The following is a 21,975-nucleotide window of genomic DNA, read 5'->3' on the forward strand; positions in this document are numbered from 1 at the left end:
CATGCATTTATATCAAACCCCTTGGATAAATAATGCTTGTAAAAGAATTTGTTGAACCAGATCCTTGTAGAGCTGGGGCTTTAGTCTTTAGTGGAAGTAAATAAACTCATTTGATGTGAGAGAAGTGTTTGATGAGGGTGGAAAGAATAAAATGGGTTTTTGAGTAATCAGGGTTTCAGTAATCAGCTTACGGGAAACAAATGTTAACTTGCTAGAGGTCACTTCACCTTCATACGACAGGCATTCATTGTGGAGGACTCACAGTCTAAGCTGTGGACAGTGACTGCTGTAAAGGAACAGAGGGTTCCTTCCGTTAACCACAACTCTAAGAATAATCCAATTGACAATGCAGAGCTTTGCATCAGAAAGCAGAGGTGGTTTGCATCTAGCTAAGTGTCTAAAGGTTTTGCAAGAGATCATTTAGAGCCTGGAATTGGAAATAAAACATAAATTATAGTAAACCTGCACATCATGATCATCACAGAACTGGTGATGAGTTCTCCGGAAGTCCAGTGTAGAAGTTTAGTTGATGCCCCTCCTTGTTTCACCAAATATTGAAAACTCTATTATTGCATGGTCACTGTACCCCAGAGAGCCTCCAACCACCACATCTCCCACCAGCCCTTCCCTGTTCATAAACAGAAGGTCTATAGCATGATATAGCATGGACTTGCCATTTCCTGCAAAAGGCAGAGAAGCATCTGGGAGATACCTGTCTCAAAACAGCACCTACAAATCTTGTAATAAGTACTGAAGTCTTCTGCCACCTTGGTGTTGAGAAAGTGTTCAATGTCTTCTGAGTTCCAAGGCAAGATAATGGCATAAGGAAAATTTAAGCAAGTATCTCCCACTTCCCTACAATTATGCTGGCTGCTCCTGCTTGAATCTCAGATTGGTGCATGTAGTTCCACTGAATATGCCTGCCCAGTTCTCCCCCAGGTTATTCTGTTTGGCCCTTGGGATGGCAAGTCTCCACATCAGTCTTACTCATCTTTTGCACCGATCTGGAGAGACCACCTGTAAGACCATGAAAGAAGTTTTCTCTCCAAGATCTGTTAAGCTTCTGACCTCTTTCAGGGGCTGATATATTACTTACTAATACCAACAGTGATGATTAATTTCAATTCAGAATTTGGGCGGTGACTTGTCAAAGTACTGAGGTGTGAACATTTAACAGAAATTTATCAGTCCTTTCTCTCTTGCATTTGTCTGTCAATATGGTTTTTCTGGCCCACTCAGACAAAGTGAATTGATTTGCCACAGCCTGTAATTATTGGAGGAAGAGCAGGCAGCATTTTGAAACCTCAAAAAGTTAGAGGAACAATTTGAATCATCAACAGGTTCAGTTACACCCTGGCATATGAAGCTGAAAACACAAAAAATTTCTGTGATGTGCCATCATTATCCTCCTCTGATGGTGGCATTAAATTGTGCACAATGGCAAGAAAGGCAAAGATCCCAAACCGACTGACTGCTGCGATAAGAGAGAAAATCCTGAAGTGAACAGGACTGCAGTGGGATTGTGACATTTTAATGATAGTTTAGAAATACAAAAATGTCTAAAGTGTAGATAGTCAGTATTCTATTCATTCTCTTTCTGTGAGAATAGCAGTCACCAGATGGAAGCATAAGGTAGAATTTATCCTCTAGACTTTCAGTTTTGTAGAAAGAGATTTAAAAATTATTTTAAAACAAAAACTTTTATCTGAAAATAATGTAGTCTGTTTTACTTTTGCTTCTGTGTATAATCAGTGATACCAACACATTGCACATGGCCCTGCTTTCTTCTTTTTTTCCTCCGGTGGAAAACAGGACCTGAGCCATACTTAATGACCCATAAACCCCCAAAATAATCTCTTCCTAAATTTTTAAGGTTTAGTAGACCTCACGATGTAAGGCTAGAAATGCTGTCAGTCTGACATAAAACTGTTAAAATGGGCTGTTCAATACAAAATTGTAGCTATCAGGCTAAATTAGTAACTATTGTTTTGCAACTGAAAGTGATGGAACTATGAAGGTAGATTAAGATGGGGAGAGAGAGAGAGTGCCTGAGTATAGGTGAGGAAGGTTTAGGATGGAGAGAGAGATCACAGCTGTACTAAGGAAGTTGCTGAAAATGCGATGTTTCAGTCAGTGCAGCCTCTAGGCTGCCTTCAGGACTCATTAAAAACAGTTGCCATCACTTCCACTAGGGCTTCGGGAAGCTAAGAGCTTTGAAAAGCTTTTTTAAAATATATCTTACAGCCAGGCAAAATGTAGTTCCGAGAAAGTAGCGGAAGAAGGAAGTGTAGGGGGTATTTCACAGAGTGTCAAAGTAAGGAAATTAAATATGTATGTACGTGTTTGGGGGAGGATCTGTAGCATAAAAAGGCCTATTTGTCTTTGCCTTACACCCAATCACACCACAGGAGTTCTTGGTTTAGTTCAGGAAACAGATTTGAAATATCTGTTTGCTTGATACAGTTGCATAAAATAGTAAAACTGAGATAACAGTACCCAGTCTGTAATTATTAGAAGGCATCAGACAACCGGCACCAAGTCTGCAAATAGTTAACATCTGGTCAGGCCAAAGTGGGCTGGCTTTTGTCTGTGAGAGGAAATAACCCTTGGGATCACATTCATCCTGGCCCATGCTGAAGAGCTTACAAATAGCGGTTATACACCAGGGCCTAGTGGTAAGGATGAGATGTCTGCTTCACTTCCAGCCTTCCTCATGGAATCCTAGAATGGTTGGAAGGGACCTTAAAGATCATTTAGTTTCAACCTTTTCCAGGGTCTCACCACTCTCACAGTAAAGAATTTCTTTCTAATATCTAGTCTAAACCTACACCCTTTCAGTTTAATACCATCATCTCTTGTGCTATCCCTAGACTCCCCAAGAAGCAATCCCTCCCTATCCTTGTAGGCCTGCTTTACATACTAGAAGGCTTCTGTATGGCTTTCTGAAATCTTCTCTTCTCCAGGATGAACAAATCCAAGTCTCTCAGCTGGTCTTCATAGCAGAGATGCTTCAGCCCTCGGTTCATCTTTGGGACCACCCTTTGGACCCACTCCAACAGGTCCATATCCTTGTTATGCTGAGGACCACAGAGCTGGGCACAGTACTCAGGTGGGGTCTCACGAGAGCAGGGAAGAGGGAGACAATTCCCTCCTTTACACTGCTGGCCACGCTGCTTTTGGTGCCGCCCAGGACCATGGCTGGCTTTCTGGACTGCAAGTGCTCATTTCTGGCTCATGTGGAGCTTCTCATTCACCAACCACCCCCGGTTCTTCTCCTCAGGACTGTTCTCAGTCCGTTCTTTTCTCTGTGGACAAACCTGTGTTTGTAATTGGGATTGCTGCAGCCCATGTGCAGGACCTTGCACTTTGCCTGTTGAACTTCATGAGTTTCACACAGCCCCACCTCTCAGGCCTGCCAAGCTCCCTCTGGATGTTACCCCTTCCCTCCAGAGTATCAATCACAGCACACAGCCTGGTGCTGTCAGCAGCCTTGCTTAGACTGAGCTCAGTCCCACTGTCCATGCCACCAACAAAGGTGTTCAACAGTGCTGCTCCCAATACCAACCCCTGGGGAACACATCAACCAGCTCTCAGTCCAGACTATCATAATCTTGAAAAATAAGAACCAAGGCAGTGCCCCCCAAGCCAAAATGGCATCAGCTTCACAGTCTGAAGACTTATCTAACAAGTTTGATATGTGCTTGGACTTCAGTTGTCTGCAGATGAACAGCCTAGTTGGAGTTTTGATACTTCATAGTGTCTCAGTTCCACAGGTGCTCCCAGCATAATACCCTCAGTTACATGGTTACTGTTGCAGTAGACCCAGTGTGAGCAATAGTGAGGTTTTTGGGAAGAGGGATCCCATGTTTGAACAGACCACAAGGGAATATGTATATATTTGCTTGACTTTGAGGGATAAGTTCTAGTCTGAAAATACTACAGCCAGAGACCTGTACAGCTTCATTACATCAGAGGAGCCAAAGAGCTGAGAGAAATCACTTCTAACCAGTGGCCGCCTGTACGACTCAGTGTACCAGGCAGTGGCCAGTAGCTGCCTGAGCTGACAAGTCATTCAAAATTAATCAAAGTTTAATAGAACCGTAAACATGACTGTCACTGATTACATGTCCCAGAAGAAATACCATCGCTATGTACCACAGCCTTTTGAGGTCTGCCTTCAGTTCTACTCCACTGTATCATGTTGTTGTCAACTCTTCCTCAAATCATTTTCTCTTCTTAAAAATTTGCCTATATTCTCTTGCTAAAGCTAATACTGCAAATAATACATTGAAGAAGTAATAAATTTATTGTAAAGAGATTTAAACAAAATGCCTCTTTCCACACCCAGTAAGGCTAGAAGAAGAGTAATCATGGCTTCAAATATTCATATTTTGTTGCCCTTTGTCTTGATGAAATATATTACTTCTTTATAGCATAGGAATGAGAACAGGTACCTTTGTATGCCAGAGAGAGTGTAAATGAGTTATACTTCTGCCTTCAGGAGCTGAAAAACAAAATAACCAAAACAGTACTGGGATTCTGTTTGGAAAACAATGCAGTCCAGGGTTTTTCAGCTTATCAGCAGACTCAGCCCAAGATGAGCACTTCTAGCAGCTTCTCAAGTGTTTTATTAGCACCAGTTTGTACTGGTGCACTGTTGAAAATATGCCAGCTATTAGATATAAGTAAGTACACTTTCTGTAAGGGACTGGGATCATATTTGCATTTCACTGGCTCACTAGAAAAGATCCTGACTTAAGAAGTGGCTCCAGTGACCTGGTGTTAGGAGCAGAGGAGAGCTGCTCTGCAAGGCAAGGTGAGCTGGGAGCTGAGGGTGACAGCAGGGCGGCAGGGCAATGCCCTCACCAAAAGGGGTGCAGTCCCATCCTACCTGAGCAGGTCTGGTGACACTACACAGGGTCAGAGGACAATCTGGTGCTTGCCAGACAAGTCTTCATGGATGTAATAGATCAAAGGCAACCCAGAGATTGAGACCAGGGGATCTGGCTCAGAAAGAACATGGCCAGACTACAAAACAGCAACATAGCTCAGGCAAGGACTAGGGAAGGGCTTGAGCCTAAGAGGATGCCTCCGGGGAGGCTTCCTGCAGCCCAGTCTCACAGAGCTCCTTGCACAGCAGCCTCACTCCTGGTTACAGATGCAGGAATCAGTGCTGACCATGGCACAGGCAGCCAAAGTTCTCACATGAGGGAAAGACTGTGTCCAGGGCTCTGACAACTGAAGCCCAGGAGGGCTGATAGAGAGGGTTTGCTTATCTGAAAGGGTTGTATGTATGTTTAATAGAGATAGAAATTATTTCGAGTGCCTCATTCACATTAAACCAGATTTATCAGTTAAACTTGCATTGACAAATTTACAGTAAGAGTCTGTCCCCAAGTGATCCACTTGTTGGGAATGTTTTTTTAATCACAGAAAAAAAGTTGTGGTGGTAGCTCTTCCTTTTACCCAGATGTTTATGAGTCATACCTGAGATAATTGATGATCCAGACAGTGATAGCTGGAAATAATGGCGTTATGGGACTTCCAGATTCAGTTAAAGTAACAGTTATTTCAGTACTTGCCCGGTTCCACATTTGCACAATTAACTGTCTGTTCCTGATATCTTAAAGCGATATGCTTCAATTCCTCCAGTGACACAGGACAGGCAGCAGTTTCACAGGCCACACAGGGGCTGTCAGTGCTGAGGCACGCTCCTGTATGAGAGGAGGCATGGCTGAAGCCTGTCTTCTTCTCCCCCCCGGAAATTCAATCTTAAAGCTCCCGACTTCTGCAAGCACAAGCTGAGATGTTCAGCTGGTTGGACAAAGAGCACACACTGTCAAACAGATACTTGTCTCCTCTCTGGAAGCAGAGATGGGCTGGGTGTACCACATACTGCCAGCTGGACCATGCTGAACTCAAAGAAGAAATTCCCATAATGCTTGCTTATGTTTCTCTGCTAGGTCCCTTTGGATTGCAAGATGTAATGAGCAACTAATTCTGGCAACAGAATGTTATATTCCTCGCAGTTACAATTTAGCTCATCACTTTAAAAAAAAAGTTATTAAATATTTCATAAGGAATCTTGATTGATAGTCAATGTAAAATATTTTCTTTTTTATTAAACTTGGGGGGGTAATTTAGGGAGGAGGGGTCATCCTTTGCAACTGAATATTTGAACCTCTGCTTTTTTTGATTCGTTCTGATATGGGGTTTTTTTCCTTTTTTTTAATGCCTTAAGCATGTTCCTCTTCTATTGTTTATAGTATGACTTAGGGATTCAAGTGCAAATAACATGGAAGTAAATATTTCACATGACATAGAAACAGAACTCAAAGTGTAATTTAAGTTAAGAAACATATTAAAGTTGTCTAGTAAGTCTCAGAGCTCATCAAAAAAACTGAAATATCAACACAATTTTGAAAGACTAATCTTCTAATAATACAAGTTACATTATAAAGAAATAAACCTTACAACAGGAGAAATATTATGTGTATTAATAATGTCCATAAATGTAAAAAAGGCTGCTCTAAAATTATTTTAAATTAAACATTAGAATCTAACAAAGATAAGTCTGATCCACTCAGTTACATCTACAAAAACTGCACTGAAATTTTTTTATTGGCTCCTGCCATCTACTGCATGGTATAGGGAATGCAGCATAGAATTGTGAAAACCTTGTGAAGTCTATTAGCTGACAGCTCCACGTAACAGATATAGTCCCAAATTATTAACACTTTCAAAGCTTAAATATCCTGCATGACATGTTTTCCTCACCTCTCTATTCAGAAGATAGTTTTCCAGTGTATCCTCCATTCAGTGCATCAGAGTCACTCTGGTACTGTGATGCGAGGTGCAGCTGAGTGAAACCGTGTAAAGGCTGACGAAAACTGCCCACAGGCTGTAAGGCTGCACAAGTCCTGGGGAGAACAGCAGTCACCTTGGATTATGCTCATGGACCAAAGCTCTGCAGACTGATTGAACCTGATCTGCACCCCACTGTGATTGGTGGTGAAGTCTGGAGAAAGCTGTCCTGAAGGCAGGAAATAGACAGCCTTTGGTGTAGAGAGGCTTCTTACAGCCACGTCTCTTCTTTTTGGCGTTGAAGACGGAGAGCACACAGGTGGAGTCTGCTTCTTTTGTTCAGCAAGCTGATGAAGTTTAATTTTAGAAATATTGCTCTAAGCAAGCTTCATGTTGCATGCTATCAGTCTTAGAACTGCGTCAGCTACTAAGGGAAGCACCTGTAAGATCAGTTAGCACGCTTTAGTTCAGAAACCATTGCCCCGGTGAATTTTATTTTTAGTAAAGAAGGCAACATGTGTATACTATTTAGACTCACACTATTTTAAAAAAGGGTGTTTGCCTTAGGCTACCAGGATTCATTTTAACAACAATTTTGCAATCTGGTTAATAGTGATCCAGCCTAAATATGCTACCCCTCAGGAGATTTTCATATCCTTGAGGGGGGCCATTCTATAACAGTCCTTACATGACCCCTGCCCATCTTCAACCAGCTTTAATTGATGGCCATTGTGAAAGCCAGAGGATGGTTTCCAAGGCTGGTAGGCTGATAACCACCCAAACAGGCAGAAAGACACTAGAATCTCTCTTGGCAGTGTGCAAGGTGCAGATGACAGGACACTTGCATCCAGGGAAATACACATATGATCCAGGTGTCTCCAGTGTTGAGAAGGCTCTGTCTGTCAGGGCTGGAGCTCTGTTGGAAGTAGTGCACCAATAGCCCTAATGGCTCTGACCAGCTTCACCTGGGGCCTGCAGCCCTGCCTGGGCTCTGCGTTTAAACCCCGCCCTGGCCCAGGCTGTGTTGTGGCTGTGCCTATTCCCAGTTTTGCCACAGCTGTGCCACCGGCTACTCTGGTTCCAGGCCCAGCTCAGGCGGGTTTCCAGCCCAGCTTTGGGCCTGTCTTGTCACTGAGAGTTCTCCCCGTGCCCTGGGCTCCCAGCCGGGCCTGCCCCTGTCCCTGGCTGTTCTGCCTGGCTCTGCCCAGCTGGCTTGGCTCTGGTGGCCTTGGGCTGCCTGTGCCTCTGAGCCTTGTCCCCTGTCCCTTGGGGACCGAGCAGCTCTGGCTGCCCTCTGGGTCAGTCCTCTGACACCGCCGTGCCAAATCCCTGCTGCCCATTCCAGACAGGGACTGAGGGAAATCAGCATCTCCCATTTGAAGTTCCAAGAAAGAAATAAAGCTTGAGGTCCTTGCAATCCAAACCATTCTGTGATTCTTCAACTTATAGCTTGATTCCTTCAACTTAGAAATTAGAAAATTCTCCCCTAGCCTTTTGTTAAAATACATTACACTAAATATGATGGATGCTCAGACATACACACTGTGATATTCAGTGATGCCTATTGGCATCAGTTGTTCTGCAGCAGGTGCCTCCTCTAAAAACTTGCTCTAAGTCTGTGGGTGAAATTTTAATATATTTTGACTGACTACATCCCCTAAAGAACCAATTCAGTGAAAAAGTGGTTACAGGTACAGATGTGGTTCTCCCTGGGCTGAGATTACACTGTTGAAGGCTCCATTTTTTGCCTTGGCTCTGGCAAAAGGAGATTCCTATGTGCATAGGACACAAAAGGACTTAAGGTCTATCAAGTTTTGCTATTGCTCATGGCCTTGTCAGGAAATCCTAAGAATAAACTACAGTTCTCTCAAGAGTAAGGAAGAGGAAAAGATTAGAATTTCTTATGTCCCACTTGCCTCTGTATTTTGAATTCTCTTTGCTGTGAAATGGCATTTCAGAATAAATTTTAGATAGTAGGTTAACAGCAGACTTTTGCTAATTAAATGAGTTTCTAAGTGAGAAATTAAATTCTGAATAATTTCTAACACCCAAACTTGCAAGACCTTCTCCAGGTTAAAGTTTCACAGATGAAATTCTAGTAATTATAGGCTCCCTTTTCCATACTGTTGTTAAAATGTCAGCATTTCATATATTTAATCAGACTATAAATACTGTAAATTCTGTAACTGCTTAAAAAGAAGCATTGTTGAAACTTGTCTTAAGACTTATTGACTAATTTTATTTAATTGGGAAGTGGTCACTACTAGGAAAATCAATTTAAAACCCACCAGCATGATAAAAATTGTAGTATAATTCAGAAGTTGGCTCCTGCTTTGTTTTGGTGGATGAAATTCAAACAGGAACAATGCTTGTTAATGACTATTAAAACAGTAAATATTTGTTAATGCTGCAATAGAGTGTGTATGTCTGTGCAGATCTGTCTGCATGAAAATAGTGGTGTCCTCTAATGATGGAAGCATTTCAAAACAGGTCAATTCTCATATATTTGCAACCCAAGGAACTGGAGGACTGCAAAGAAAAAAACACAAGTTGCAAGTCAGAGGTAGTTCATGGTAGTTGTCCTGCAGTTCAAGAGGTAATCTGGTTGCTTTGGGATTTCTACATGGTTTTGGATGTCAACAAGGGCCATCCATTAAGCACGGAACATGCTTTGCGATTCTACTCTCTCCTCTGCAACAAAGAACTCTAAAATATGAGAGAAGCGCCAAGAAAATCCCTTGGCTTGCTATCTTTTTAGCAAATTGGTTGTTTAAGCAGTAGCAGAAATAATGGGCCCTAGTGACCTACAGAATTGTGTCCCTAGATTTTCCTCCTTTCTTCCACTGTGTCAGTAGCTCCAGATTGATTGCTCTCCCAGTTTCTACTTGCTTGGCTGAACAAAGGGCAGCATGGTCTGCTGGGTTACTCGTTTCCAATTGCATTTGTGCTGACTTTCTGCTCAAGACCTCCAGACTCTCTCCCTGGCCAGCTAACCCCTCTTAAACGTGTAATGGGATGTCTCTCTCCTCATGACCACATGATCTTTGTTGCATAAAACAACAAAGAATTAAAAAATTTAAAAACCCAAAGCAGTCACTAAGTTGGAGGCTTCTATTTGAATTATTTCACTTGGAATTTGGCCATATTGTGTCAAATGGAGAAACATTACTGGTCCTCTATTTTGTCCCTCTCCAGTTACTTGTTGGGAGTTACCACACTGTTTTAGATTTGGGCTATGTTGGGGATAATTTCAGTGAGGTAAGCCCTAATTTCTGCCCTTCATAACACTCACAATGTGTGATTTGAGAAATGTTATTATGCTATCATTTGCATAAATAGGATCTCAAAAGTCACCACCGTTCTAAAAGACAAAGGAGGAGCATCAATCTATCCTGAATTCACTTGAAAACCTTCCTTTTCATTTACAACAAACTGTCTGTCATCTGGCCACATAGTTTGATGAGAAATATTTATTAATATGTGTGAGGGATTGCAACAATTTTATGTGTCTGCACAGGGAGGAAGAAGGCACAGACTATCAAAGTATGAGAGAATCTTGGTCTTTCACTTCTAATAGGATTTGAAATATTAGCATCTGACATGTTTCTCCAATTTCCTCATATGAAGTAAAGATGGCTCATTTCAGATTTCTATGTTAAGATGTTTTTAAGGCTTTATTCCTAGGAGAGAACCCGTGTGTAGGCACTGGAACAATAAACCATTGTCTATCAACTGCTTTAGAGTAAGTGAACTTTCTTTGAGAAATTTGAGATAGCTCATCCCAAACTGACTTGTGTATGTTTAGGGAAAGATTTGTAAAAATAAAAGATGTGAAATATTTTTTCCTTACTGTCTTGGGTGACTTTATGATGTGTATCCCCTATCGCTGCCCTATGCCCAGAAATTAATTTTGTGCATTTCTGTGCCTTTAAACTGAGCCTGAGAGGGGGGAGGGAAAAAAACTGAGCAAAACTTTTCAAAGCAGTTTGTTCAAGGACACAGAGGTACACAGACTCCTCTCTGGGTCCTGAGGCAGCAAGACGGTGGAGAAGCACCCTGCTTGCTTTTTTTTTTTTCAGCCGGTTTTCTCAGATTTCTTTCTCTCCAGAGAGTTGAACTTTGTTTTCCTGGGACTTGGACTTTTCCCTTCTTCTCTGCTGGACTGTTTCAACATCAGAACATATCGGGAGGACTTTTTTCATCAAGGTCCCGGAGGAGGGCCCACCCCGTCCCAGCTCCGAGGAGGAGGGGAGAGGCTACCTATGGAAGGACTCTGAAATTTTCCCAGGTTTTCTCTCACAGCGAGAGGTTTTATTATTTAGCATTATTATCCTTTTTCTGTGTGTTTGTTAAAAAAATAGTTTTATCTCTTTCATTTTCCTTTGAGGAAAATTTATTTTTTCCCAAACCTGGTGGGGGAGGATGGTTGTAACCTGCCTTCTATCAGAGGATATTTTTTCCTCCAAATTTGTCCAAACCGGCTCACTTACCCAATACTGACTATTAATTTAGTGAATCAGAGCTGACCTATTTGTGTCTGTGTACCATGCTTTCCCTTCAAAAGAGCTCACTTGAATATGCTTTTTGCTTACAACTTTTGACATCTTTCTTTTTTAAAATCTTTTCAGTATTTTATTATTGTAACCTATCCCAGAGCTCTGTCAGTCTCCAATCACACTCCTACTCTCTACTGTTTCTCTCAGTCTGCAATTGTACACCTGCATAGTGATAACAATTTTCTCACCAAAAGAAGCACTGTATAGAGAATATTTCAAGGGACACTACACATTTATTTTGTACAGCTGCTCTCCCTTCCTGTTTTATTTTACATTCTTTGATTTTGCCAGGTCTTCCCTGATACTCATTTCTGGTACAGGTCTGTGTGTTTTGTTAAAAAGAAAATACGTCTCCGTTTTCAGAGAACTTACTAAGTTCCTCTTTATCATCCAGAAGGCGGAAGCAGCAACAAAAGGAAATTACTGACCTGTTTTGTAGATGAAATGCAGTAGTTTAGAATTTAACCACAGGGTCTTCTAAGTTATGATGTAGTGGGAAGAATTAAATTTGTATTGCCCAAGATAAGTTTATGAATCATATTTTAAGAGGTTAAGGGCTTTGACTCTAAAAGCTTTTTGTACCAGAAGTATTGCCTTAAGCTTTATTTTTAACTTAGTATTCCTTTTCTCTCAAAGCAAAAGAGGTTGCATATCCCTTGTGCATCCTTCTTACATTTCTGTGTTTGCTGATGGCAAGCATGAAAGTTTCTTTCTGCATCTGATGACTCATAAAGTTATTTCTTTGACTAGTCAGCCTTTGGCTTGAAATGTTCAAGAATCAAGCCAAACAGGAAGTTCCTCTTTACACACCAAAGGTTTTTTCCACTTGTCTCCAACAAGCTGGTATTTCAGTTGTCACAAGACTCTTCCCGTAACTGGTTTTATTCTTCCAGGAGTACATAATTCGTCATATACAAATACATGCATACATGTCCACAATTATACCAGTTTTCCTCTTAAAAGAAGAAAGCTTTTACATTCTAATGAGCTATATCAGATGGAGAAAGCGATCATCTGTCTGCTTCCAAAACCTGAAATGTGATCTGTTCTGACCATCATGGTTTCATGCCTCATTGGCCAAAGAACAGCAATTATAGGACACCATATGCTCATGATCCTTTACATCTGCCAGAAGGACACTATATGCTCATGATCCTTTACATCTGCCAGAAGGACACCATTCTTTTGGACATGTTTCCACTTCTGGATGGAAAAGGCCAACAGCATTGCTCTGCAAGAATGACACTCTGTGTGTTTCATTGTGTCAAGCAGTCATCAAAAGCAATGATGAACTTAACTCACAGTGTTTCCCTAACAATTTTAGTCAGCTCATCTTCTATTGTGGCATTGTACATTACCTATTCTAGTTTTCTGAAATCTACACAAAAGAGAAAAAGGGGACTACTTATACATGCCTGGAGGCAGAATACAAAGCTCTGTTTCTCAAAGCACACGTGAAATGCAGCTCTGCAAAATCTGAGAAACTCTCACCAAATAAATCCATTGGTTGAGTTGCCTTCTTTCCTTATAGTTCCTACCCTTCTCTCAGGTTGAGGATTTTTATCACAGATGGAAGCTGTTAGTTTCAGAAAGTAGGACAAAGAGGTAAAGTCCCTTTTCATGTTTTCCCTCTCATGATGTTTTTTACTTTCTTGCTTTGTGATATATGGTGCTGTATCACTGATCAGCTGGACTTTCCTGTTAGATGGAATGAGAAAAACAACCAAAGAAAGCAGCAATAAGTAATACTTCATTTTCCAAAAAAGAATTACATTTCACTGAATTGGAAATCAAGAATCAGAAACATAACATACTGCACAAATCCTACTATAAGTCCATTTACAACTTTGGCAAAAGATGCCTTTGAAAACTCTTCCCTGAAGGACTTGTCTCTTACAAAGGGGAATAAAAGGGGAAGATGGCAAAAGAGAAATAGAAGGAGACGATGTGAGGTCTCAGAGTTACTCTTTATTAAACTCCATGTTGAAACCAAACTGAGAATTGGCAAAGCTTCCATGAAAATTTAGCAAAGAAACAGCTTGCAGTAACCTACCAACCAGGGTTACTATGGCAATAGCAGTACACTGTGAAATTTAGTAGATATAATTTTCCATGATCCACTGTATATTTTTAGCTATTTTTCTTTTTGTTCTCTCAGGCTAATTTCCTTTCTGAAGAAAAGGAAGGACTGAATAGTTAGGTCATGCCCTCAGAAAAGATAGAAGAGTGTCAGTTGATGCTTAAGTGAAGCTCTTGTGCTCTAACATCAAATGATCAACTGTCCTAAGGAAATCTTGGGGTCTCAGCTCCTACCCCATTCATCTTATCTTGAGCCTTTAAGAATACTGTTCCCTACTTCTTGAAATCCTTCCATCCTTTGTTCACCTTAATTTACTTCTCTAATGATTCTTCCTGCTAGTTCACAGTCTGAATCACAGGAATAATTTTTCTCCTTTCCTTCTTTTTCAGCTATTATTCAAAACTATTCTTTTCTAGAATACCACCTCTTTTCTTTGTTGCATGTTTTCATCTCAGGGTCTCAAAAATCTCCCATGTCCTCACAATACAATTGCACATCACCTTCTGACTGATGCCCAGCCCACCCCTGAGCATCAATCTGCAGGACCTCAGACAACTCCCCTCAGTTTATATACTGAGTATGACATTCCATGGTGTGGAATCTTCCTTAGTGCAGGTCAGCCGCTCTCTCCCAGCTTCTTGTGCAGCTCCTTACCGACAGAGCCTGGGAAACTGGAAAGTCCTTGCCTTAGGGTAAGCATTACTCAACAACAACTAAAAACATCAGTGTGTTATCAACATTATTCTCATATGAAATCCAAAACACAGCACTGCGCCAGCTACCAGGAAGAAAATTATCTCTACCCCAGCTTATGATCATTGGTAATAACAGACAAGGATTGCTGGCAATAATTAAGGGTTGTTGGTAATAACAGACAAGGACTGTTGGCAATAACCAGGGATTGTTGGTAATAACATGCTGTGGTTGGAGAAGGTGGCCATGCAAAAGTAGGGTAGTAATTTCTACAACAAAAGTCCTTGTTCTTATTCCTGGAGATAAGCACAGAACAGTACAGCACAAGAACAGGAATGAGGCTGAGAAGTTGGAATGCACTGTAGGGGGGTGTCAAGACCACCAAAGATTTCTGAAGCCCTCTGACCCATTTCCAGAAAGGTCTGAAAGAATGGACTGTTCATGATAACTAATTTGAAGAGAAAGCAAGAAACCTGTCTTCAGGGTGGGAAAAACCTATCTATAAAATGGTAACCTCACCAAGCCTGGGTGCACACCCCAGGATGCTGGACTTCCCATCATCTGGATTGATACTGGAACCAGGTCTGGTGAACTGGTGATCTTTCTTTCTTTTCCTTTCTTTTCTTTTCCTTTCTTTTCTTTTTCTCTTCTTTTTTTTTCTTTCTTTTTTTTTCTTTCTTTCTTTCTTTCTCTTTCTTTCTTTCTTTCTTTCCTTCCTTCCTTCCTTCCTCCCGCTCTTCTTCTTTCCTTCTTTCCTTCTCTCTTCCCTTTCATCTTACCCCTTTACCCAGAATCCACTGCCATGTGCTTATGTAGTAGGTCAGGGATTAACATTAGGGTTAGGGTTAGGGTTAGTGTTAGGGTTAGGTTAGACCCTCTGACTTTTCTTGTTCCTTTTGATCACGAGCACCTACAAATCTTCGGTGCTCCCTTCCCTTTAAAGGTGGAACATCACAGTCTCTAAGTGTTTCAAGACTGGGACTGTCTGCCTGCTATACTGCTGTATATAAACAGCTTTGTGAAGTTTCTATGAATTTTGCTAGGAAGGCATAAATGGAAGGAGCAGCAAAAGTGCTGAAAAAGAGCAATTCTTTACGCTAGTCAAGGCAGGGGAGGCTTACAATGATCTGTGTTGTAGTTTAATAAAGGACCAGAACATGGATACCCACCATCCTCAGCTCCTACGTATTATAGTCTTAGCTCCTAAAAACAGCATACATAAATACAAGTAAACACATCAAAGCTAAGAAAACCTTACAAGAAATAAAAGTTAAAACCATACCAAAAATGGTTTGTTATGGCACAGTATATTTGTGTATTCAAACTTCCTGCTGCAAGATGCAGAAAAAGGCTGTGCGTTTGTTTATGTATATTCATGAGCATTTAAAAGGACCACGGTGCTTCATCTCAAGACACAGCTGATCTGTAGCTGGGTCTGTGGTGCAGTGTTACATAATGCAACTTTATGACTTTGTAAGACGTCATTTTCCTTTCCAGTATTTAAGGGTTTCCTCTTTTTCTCTGTTTAGAAAGCAGAGTATTTCAAAGAAATACTTGCTTTGTAGGGGTTTTTTACACCATGTAGGACATACTAGATGCAGTCCCAGTATAAAATATAGCAATTCTGATTGTCTTCTGTCACAGAGGGAAGTACACTAAAAATATCCTCATCTGTTCCGTGGCAACAACCCTGTGTTCCTGAAATTATATATTTCTTTCTCTGAACATCCATGAGCCCTCACAATATGGGCATGAGGAGAAGTCAAAGGAAAAGCTTCTCAGTTCTGAGCAGCTCTCAGAAAATGCTGCATCCCTCCGAATTCCCTGATTTTAGATAGGTGGTTAATGCAAAGTTCAAAGAGTCAGTAGTCCTGGGGCTCCTCTGTCGTATCAGAAGACCCTCATGGTGCAGCATGATCAGCTCGTGCGGTGTCTGCTGTGCTCCAGTGGGGCAGGCAGCAGCCGGGGTGGGAGCTCTTGTCCAGCCCCCAGCACAGCCGCCCTGCTGCAGGCACAGGGCCTTGTGCTGAGAGTGCAGTACCGCGCTTGCAAAAAAAATGGAGCCAGGAGTAAATTAAATAGTAACTCATCTGTGTCATTATAGCTGGTTATGATTCTCAACATCTGTTCAGTTTTGGAGAGATTTAAAACAATCACTGTAGAGTACTGCTGATGTAACTTTTGAACAGCCTTTTCCGCGCATATGAGGTGCATCCCATTCTGCCAAATTAATATCTGGCATCCCTTACAGCCAAGACATTCAAGACTTCTATTTCCCCCCGTGCTTTATGTTTTTCTGGCACAACCCTAATTTCTATTTCCTCTCTAAGGTGACTTGGACTGCTGCCTCTGGACTGCGCTAAATTATTTTTTGGGTTTCATTGTAAAGATGTCCAAATTGTTCTACAGCTAAAATAATTAAGCCCCTTTTAGTAAATATTACATTTGTAATTAAATGTAATTAAATATTGTAGTTTCTGAATATCTCCTGGTCCTACAGTTATCATGCAGTACTTTCTGCTAGATGAAGCTAGGACTTTTTAGGCAGAAATCCCCATGTTTTACCAGTGGAGAATGTTCCAGAAACAAAAGAAAATGTGAAATGTTCTAAAAAAGAAGTCTGAACTGTCCTCCCTATTCCACATGGCTTGCCAAATGGTATGCATCGTGCTTAGTATTGCAGTTTCCAAACTGTATTTCCTGCACTACCCAGCAGATGATGCTAATGTATTACAAAGTGTTCTCTGTTCAATTTTAATCAGAGGAAAGATGTTCAGCTACAAGATGTAGTCCTGTCATATGCCAGGCATTTAAAAAAATTTTCAATTGTCCTCTCTAATTCTTCTCTTTCCTAAAATGTGTGTCTGTGTGTCAGAATGAGCTGGTTTTTTGAAAAATTTTTGTTACTAAAGGTTGACCTTTTCAAGTAGAAACCTACCAATCTTTCATAACCCTCTGACATTCCAGTGTATTTGATATACATTTGACTATTTCAGAAGTCCCTTGGCTATATTTACCATGTCTTTTATTTTGTGACATACAGCATTAGGTTTTCTGCTGTGTTGAGCATTTTTTCCTGGTTTCAGACTGCAGTAAATATAAAGAGACAAGAATTAAAAAGGGAAATATACCATTCATGTATATGAATGAGAAAGGCAGAACTGAGTTTCCATGAATCTTCCACAATCCTCAACTTTCTAATCTAAAACCATGCTTTAATTACAGACTATGAAAAGAAGCTTTATAATCACTTCTACTTTGTAATGTATTCTGATTTTCTTACTCAGTGAGACTTGCTCCTAATTTCACAAGAAGCCTCCACAGAGGCATTTGGAATTATCTGCTGTGGTTGTTTGACCACACCTGCAGAATAAAAATGCTACTAATCATATATATCAGAGTTCAAGATTTTTCAGAGTGACAGTGCCTGCATAGCATTTATAGATATTGTTTACATTTTGCTGCTAAAAGGAACCTAAGGTATAAAGAACAGGTTTTCCAAGGTGGTTGCAGGGAAAAAAAATTGAATTTTCTCTGCTTGCTCAGTCTTGACCTCATTCTCTGCAGTGGTGGGATCGTGGCCAGCCCTCTCCAGAAGCTAGGCATTACTGACCAGCAGACCAGCACTTGTGGTCCTTCCAGCCAGTGTGTCCAGTTGCAGCTGTTACCTGCCTGCTGAATTGCTGCACCACTAGGAGATGGACCAAGAGGACCACACCTCAACTTCTGAGGAGAAAATAAAAACTAGAGAAAGGAAAATTGAGCTGTTTTTCTTTGTCCTTTATTTCTTTCTCCATCTCTCTTTTTTACTTTCTTTTTTTTTTAAACTCTGCTCCTTTGGGAAAAGTATGGGCCCCTGAGGAGAAGGAAAAAGAACCATCTTGCTTCCTGCAGTGCAGAGGACTGATGTCTGTCCTTTCCAGACTGTGAGTCTGAGACTAATTAGACCATTTGGCTTTTTTTATACTTTTTTCCCCTCAGGAGGGCTGAGTTATATGAGAAAGTTGAAGCTTCTCGTGTCATTCTGCAGCAGGCTCAAGGACAGGCAAAACCCATTACAGGTAATTGTATTGCAAGAGTTTGGCAGCATAGAGGAGGTCTAAGAATAGGCTGCCCAACCATCATCTGGGGCATGAAGTAGACAGGACATGCAGGATTCAAGGTGTAGGCCTCAGGGCTTGTGTGTCTTAGCCTAACAACTGGGGGAAAAGTTGTTACAAGTAAATCAGCACAAAACCCTTCATCAGAAGCCTATTTAGTCCTGCAAATCATAGGGGTATAATTGTGTGGTTGGTTGTTGTGTAGTCATTGAAGCAAAGCAAAACATTATACCAGTGGGTGGGCAAATAGAATAAAGACCACATAGGAATCACACGAGCCTTTTCTGTTTCCCTGGCATCACCAACAAATACACTTTCATCACCATTTGCAAGGAGAAGAGGAGGAAGTGAGAGAGGGAAATAGAAAGAGCAATGCTTCAGCCAGTACCACTTCCTTTCCCTTGAAGAAGAACCACTTGCTTGGCCAGAAACCTGCCTGAAATCTGGTTTTGTGATATGCAAGTCCTGAACTTCATGCAAGTGTAGCAAAGACACTTTATTAAAGCTAGAGGTAAATCACGGAAGTACAGAATAACTCATACTGATAAGTGTTGAACACTTATCTCTAACAATTCAAGTAAGGTCCTACCACAGTGTCCTGTTAGGTAGAGACCTGGAGGGCTTAACAGTAGTATTTGGATTCTGCTGTTCAGTGATTGCCTCTGTGAAGCAAGAGACATAAAAAACATTTTATTGAAATCTGAAAGAAAGGGGAATGAGAAAACACAGAGGGAGGTTGCCTTCAGCCGTGGAACTGGGGAGACAAATATTAAAGAACTGGATGTGTTTTCTTTTAATTTGAAATTTGATACACCTACACCCTGGAGAGGAGTAGACTTTTTTATATAACTGACAGGGATTTTAACATAGAAGTACAGCTGGATGATGAGAAAGAAGCTGCTGGTTGCTGTAGCTTAGCTTGATAGAATTCATCAAGGATGACTTTGTGATGAGTAGGCACAGGAGACATTTGATTGCTACTGTGGGGTCTTCTTTTTAACTCACTAGATACATTTGGGTTAAGAGGATGAGCTTTATGGGCCATCATATTAAAGTAATTTGGAACAATAATTCGAAGTAGGGGAAGCTAGGTTTAGAGTGTGTTGATAATCAGGAAGAAACGTTGTAGTCAGCCTCTATAAAGTTGTGGTTGGAGTAGTATGCATAGCTTTGCATGTACACTGCGCTGTATGCATTAAGATGGGTTTTTTTTCATTTAGTACAACATTTTTGCCTTACAATAATTTGGCTTTATGGTATACAAACATGAATTTTTGGGCTGAATGCCTGGGTCTGGAGAAATCTTTATATATCATAAAGATGCATCCAAAAAGGGTAGATAGTGGGAAATGAAATTAATTTCCAAACTATTAGCAGGAGTGCAGGTGTCCAAGAGATGTTATCTAGAATGGCCATAATGTGAAAGGATTCTCTTCCAAGGTATTAGTTATTTCTTTAGGAGAAAATGAATTTTTACTGAGAAAAAGGTTTAGAAGGCTTACATTCAATATTAAGAACTTAGCATTCTAAAGGAATACCAGGCTCCTTGTCACTTTGAACAGTGCACAATAAAAGTACAAAAACTTTAACTTCTGTCACTTACTTTTGTATGCAGTCTCTGCATGCCTAAATAACTTACCAAATTGTACAGCTAATAACCCAAGACTGCATGATCCATTTGTGAGATTTCAGGGGGATTGGAGCATACTGGGTAAGAAGTTACGCGTTAGAATGGGAAGGTTTGGGATCTTGAGAAGAACTGTAAATTTTCTAAACAGCTTAATGCAAGGAAAGAGTATTTACAGAGTTAGAAAATACAAAATAGCAGAAATCTGATCAAATTTACTTTTCCTATGGAAAAGCAGGGAATGGGGGCAGAGTTGCAATGAAATGGGCACGATGAGGGTTTCTGTCCACTTATGTACAGTATTTAGAAGAAAATGGAATACACTTTGTACTTCAATAGTTCTGCTTCAAGGAGTAACAAGAAAAGGAAACTACTCATAAATTATAATGAATTGAATGTGCATTAGGTTCAAACTATAATTTCAATTAGAGACCTGAATATCAGGAAAATATTTTTATTCAAACAGAAAAGTTCGTTGTTTGCAGACAAAGGACCTGGCACGGATGGAAAGACAAAAGTACCTTCCTCTGTCTGTTGAGTTATACACATATAACTTAGCACAGATGGCAGTTGAGTAGGAAATTTTTTGAAGGAAAACTACTTTTTGGGTGATAAAACCAACTTGGAGCCATCTTCCATAGAACCTAAGTCCCAAAAGTGACAGAGAAGGTGGTTTCCAAATGTGGAAGATGTCTTCAAAATATACGCTGTTCATTTCTTTTTTTTAAATGAGTTGAGGATACTACTGCTCTCTGATCACTGATTCCTTTCAGAAACATACATGTAGTGAATGCCTTGGACTTTGATATGAAGATCTGGGCTTCAATCAAAGTTGGCTTAAACAGGGAATGAAAATAGGAGGCTGCTATTTTCCAGCACTGTTTGAAATAAAAAATGGTGAAGAAATCATCACCCAAGAAATGAGACTTTATAGCTGTGTTCTGTTGAGTGGGCAGGGTAGTGTAGATGGGTGATTTATTGCAGACACTTCTGTTGTGTCATAATTCACTCAAAATAATGTGACTTACCACACATACAGACTGGTAGCTTATTTCAACAGGCGCAGTTAAGTGCTAAATTGAGAACCATGGAAGTGAAAAAGGCTATCTTGAAGAGCTGAGGTGTATATATATGATTATTGGCCTGTGCTCAGATTTAGAGAAAGGGGGATTTTACAGACATGTAAGACAGTTGAAGGAACTACCTAAGCACAGCCTGGTTTACATAAGCCGTGTGAAGAGACCTAACACGGTGTTTGCAGCAGTTTGTGTATGTGCTTGAGGATGCTGGCTGACAAACATTTCCTCTACTGGCAGTTCTGCCTTAGGCTCTCCTTGCCCATGTCCAAATTCTGACAGATGCCAGGGCAATAGTTTGTGGAAATGCACAATGAACAGGACCAGGAACCTCATCCAGGTGATGAATTGTATTCTCATTTTTTCTTCGACTATTTTTCAGACATATCCATTTCGTAATGTGGATTACCACATGGCAGTCTATGTACTTATTCAGAAACATTTAAGAACAGAATTGAAGGGCAAGAAAAAAATGCAGGTTAGAGGTTACTGCTCAGACCAGTGCTGTTTACATTTGTTCAGTTGTATTCACAGAGGTTCAGAATTTCCAAGCGTGTTATTATTGGTAAAAATAGTTTGGCAATGTGTTTGTTCTATAATTTCAACTAATAAGGAGAGTTCTTAAATCCTAAGGATGCCTAAAGAAGAGCTGATAGGAATAAAAATGTGTCAATTTACAGAATTTTTAAAAGGTGAAATCTCAAATCTTAAATGGACATAGAAATGAGGAATATGTTGGAATTCTGAGAATATGCACATTTTCAAATTGAAGTATTGAAGAACTTAGTTAGTGAACAGATTGATCAACCCTGTAAAGATTTTTCTCAGCTTCTTTGACACATGTTCTGATTAGTCTCTTGGAGAGAGGATGAGGGTTTAATATTCAGATTTTTAGGAAAACAGCTCAGAGCTGAAAAGTAATTTTAGGCATTGTGGGTAAATGCCCACATCATTCAGAATTAATTCAAGGGACATGCAGGAAAACCAGAGATACACAGATATACACACTGTGGAAAGGAAGATTTCAAAATGGTTTTAT

Source organism: Corvus kubaryi, unplaced genomic scaffold (assembly GCF_017639235.1).
Source record: "Corvus kubaryi isolate FWS band 111438036 unplaced genomic scaffold, C.kubaryi_AGA036_p1.0 37392, whole genome shotgun sequence".
Lineage (NCBI taxonomy): Eukaryota > Metazoa > Chordata > Aves > Passeriformes > Corvidae > Corvus > Corvus kubaryi.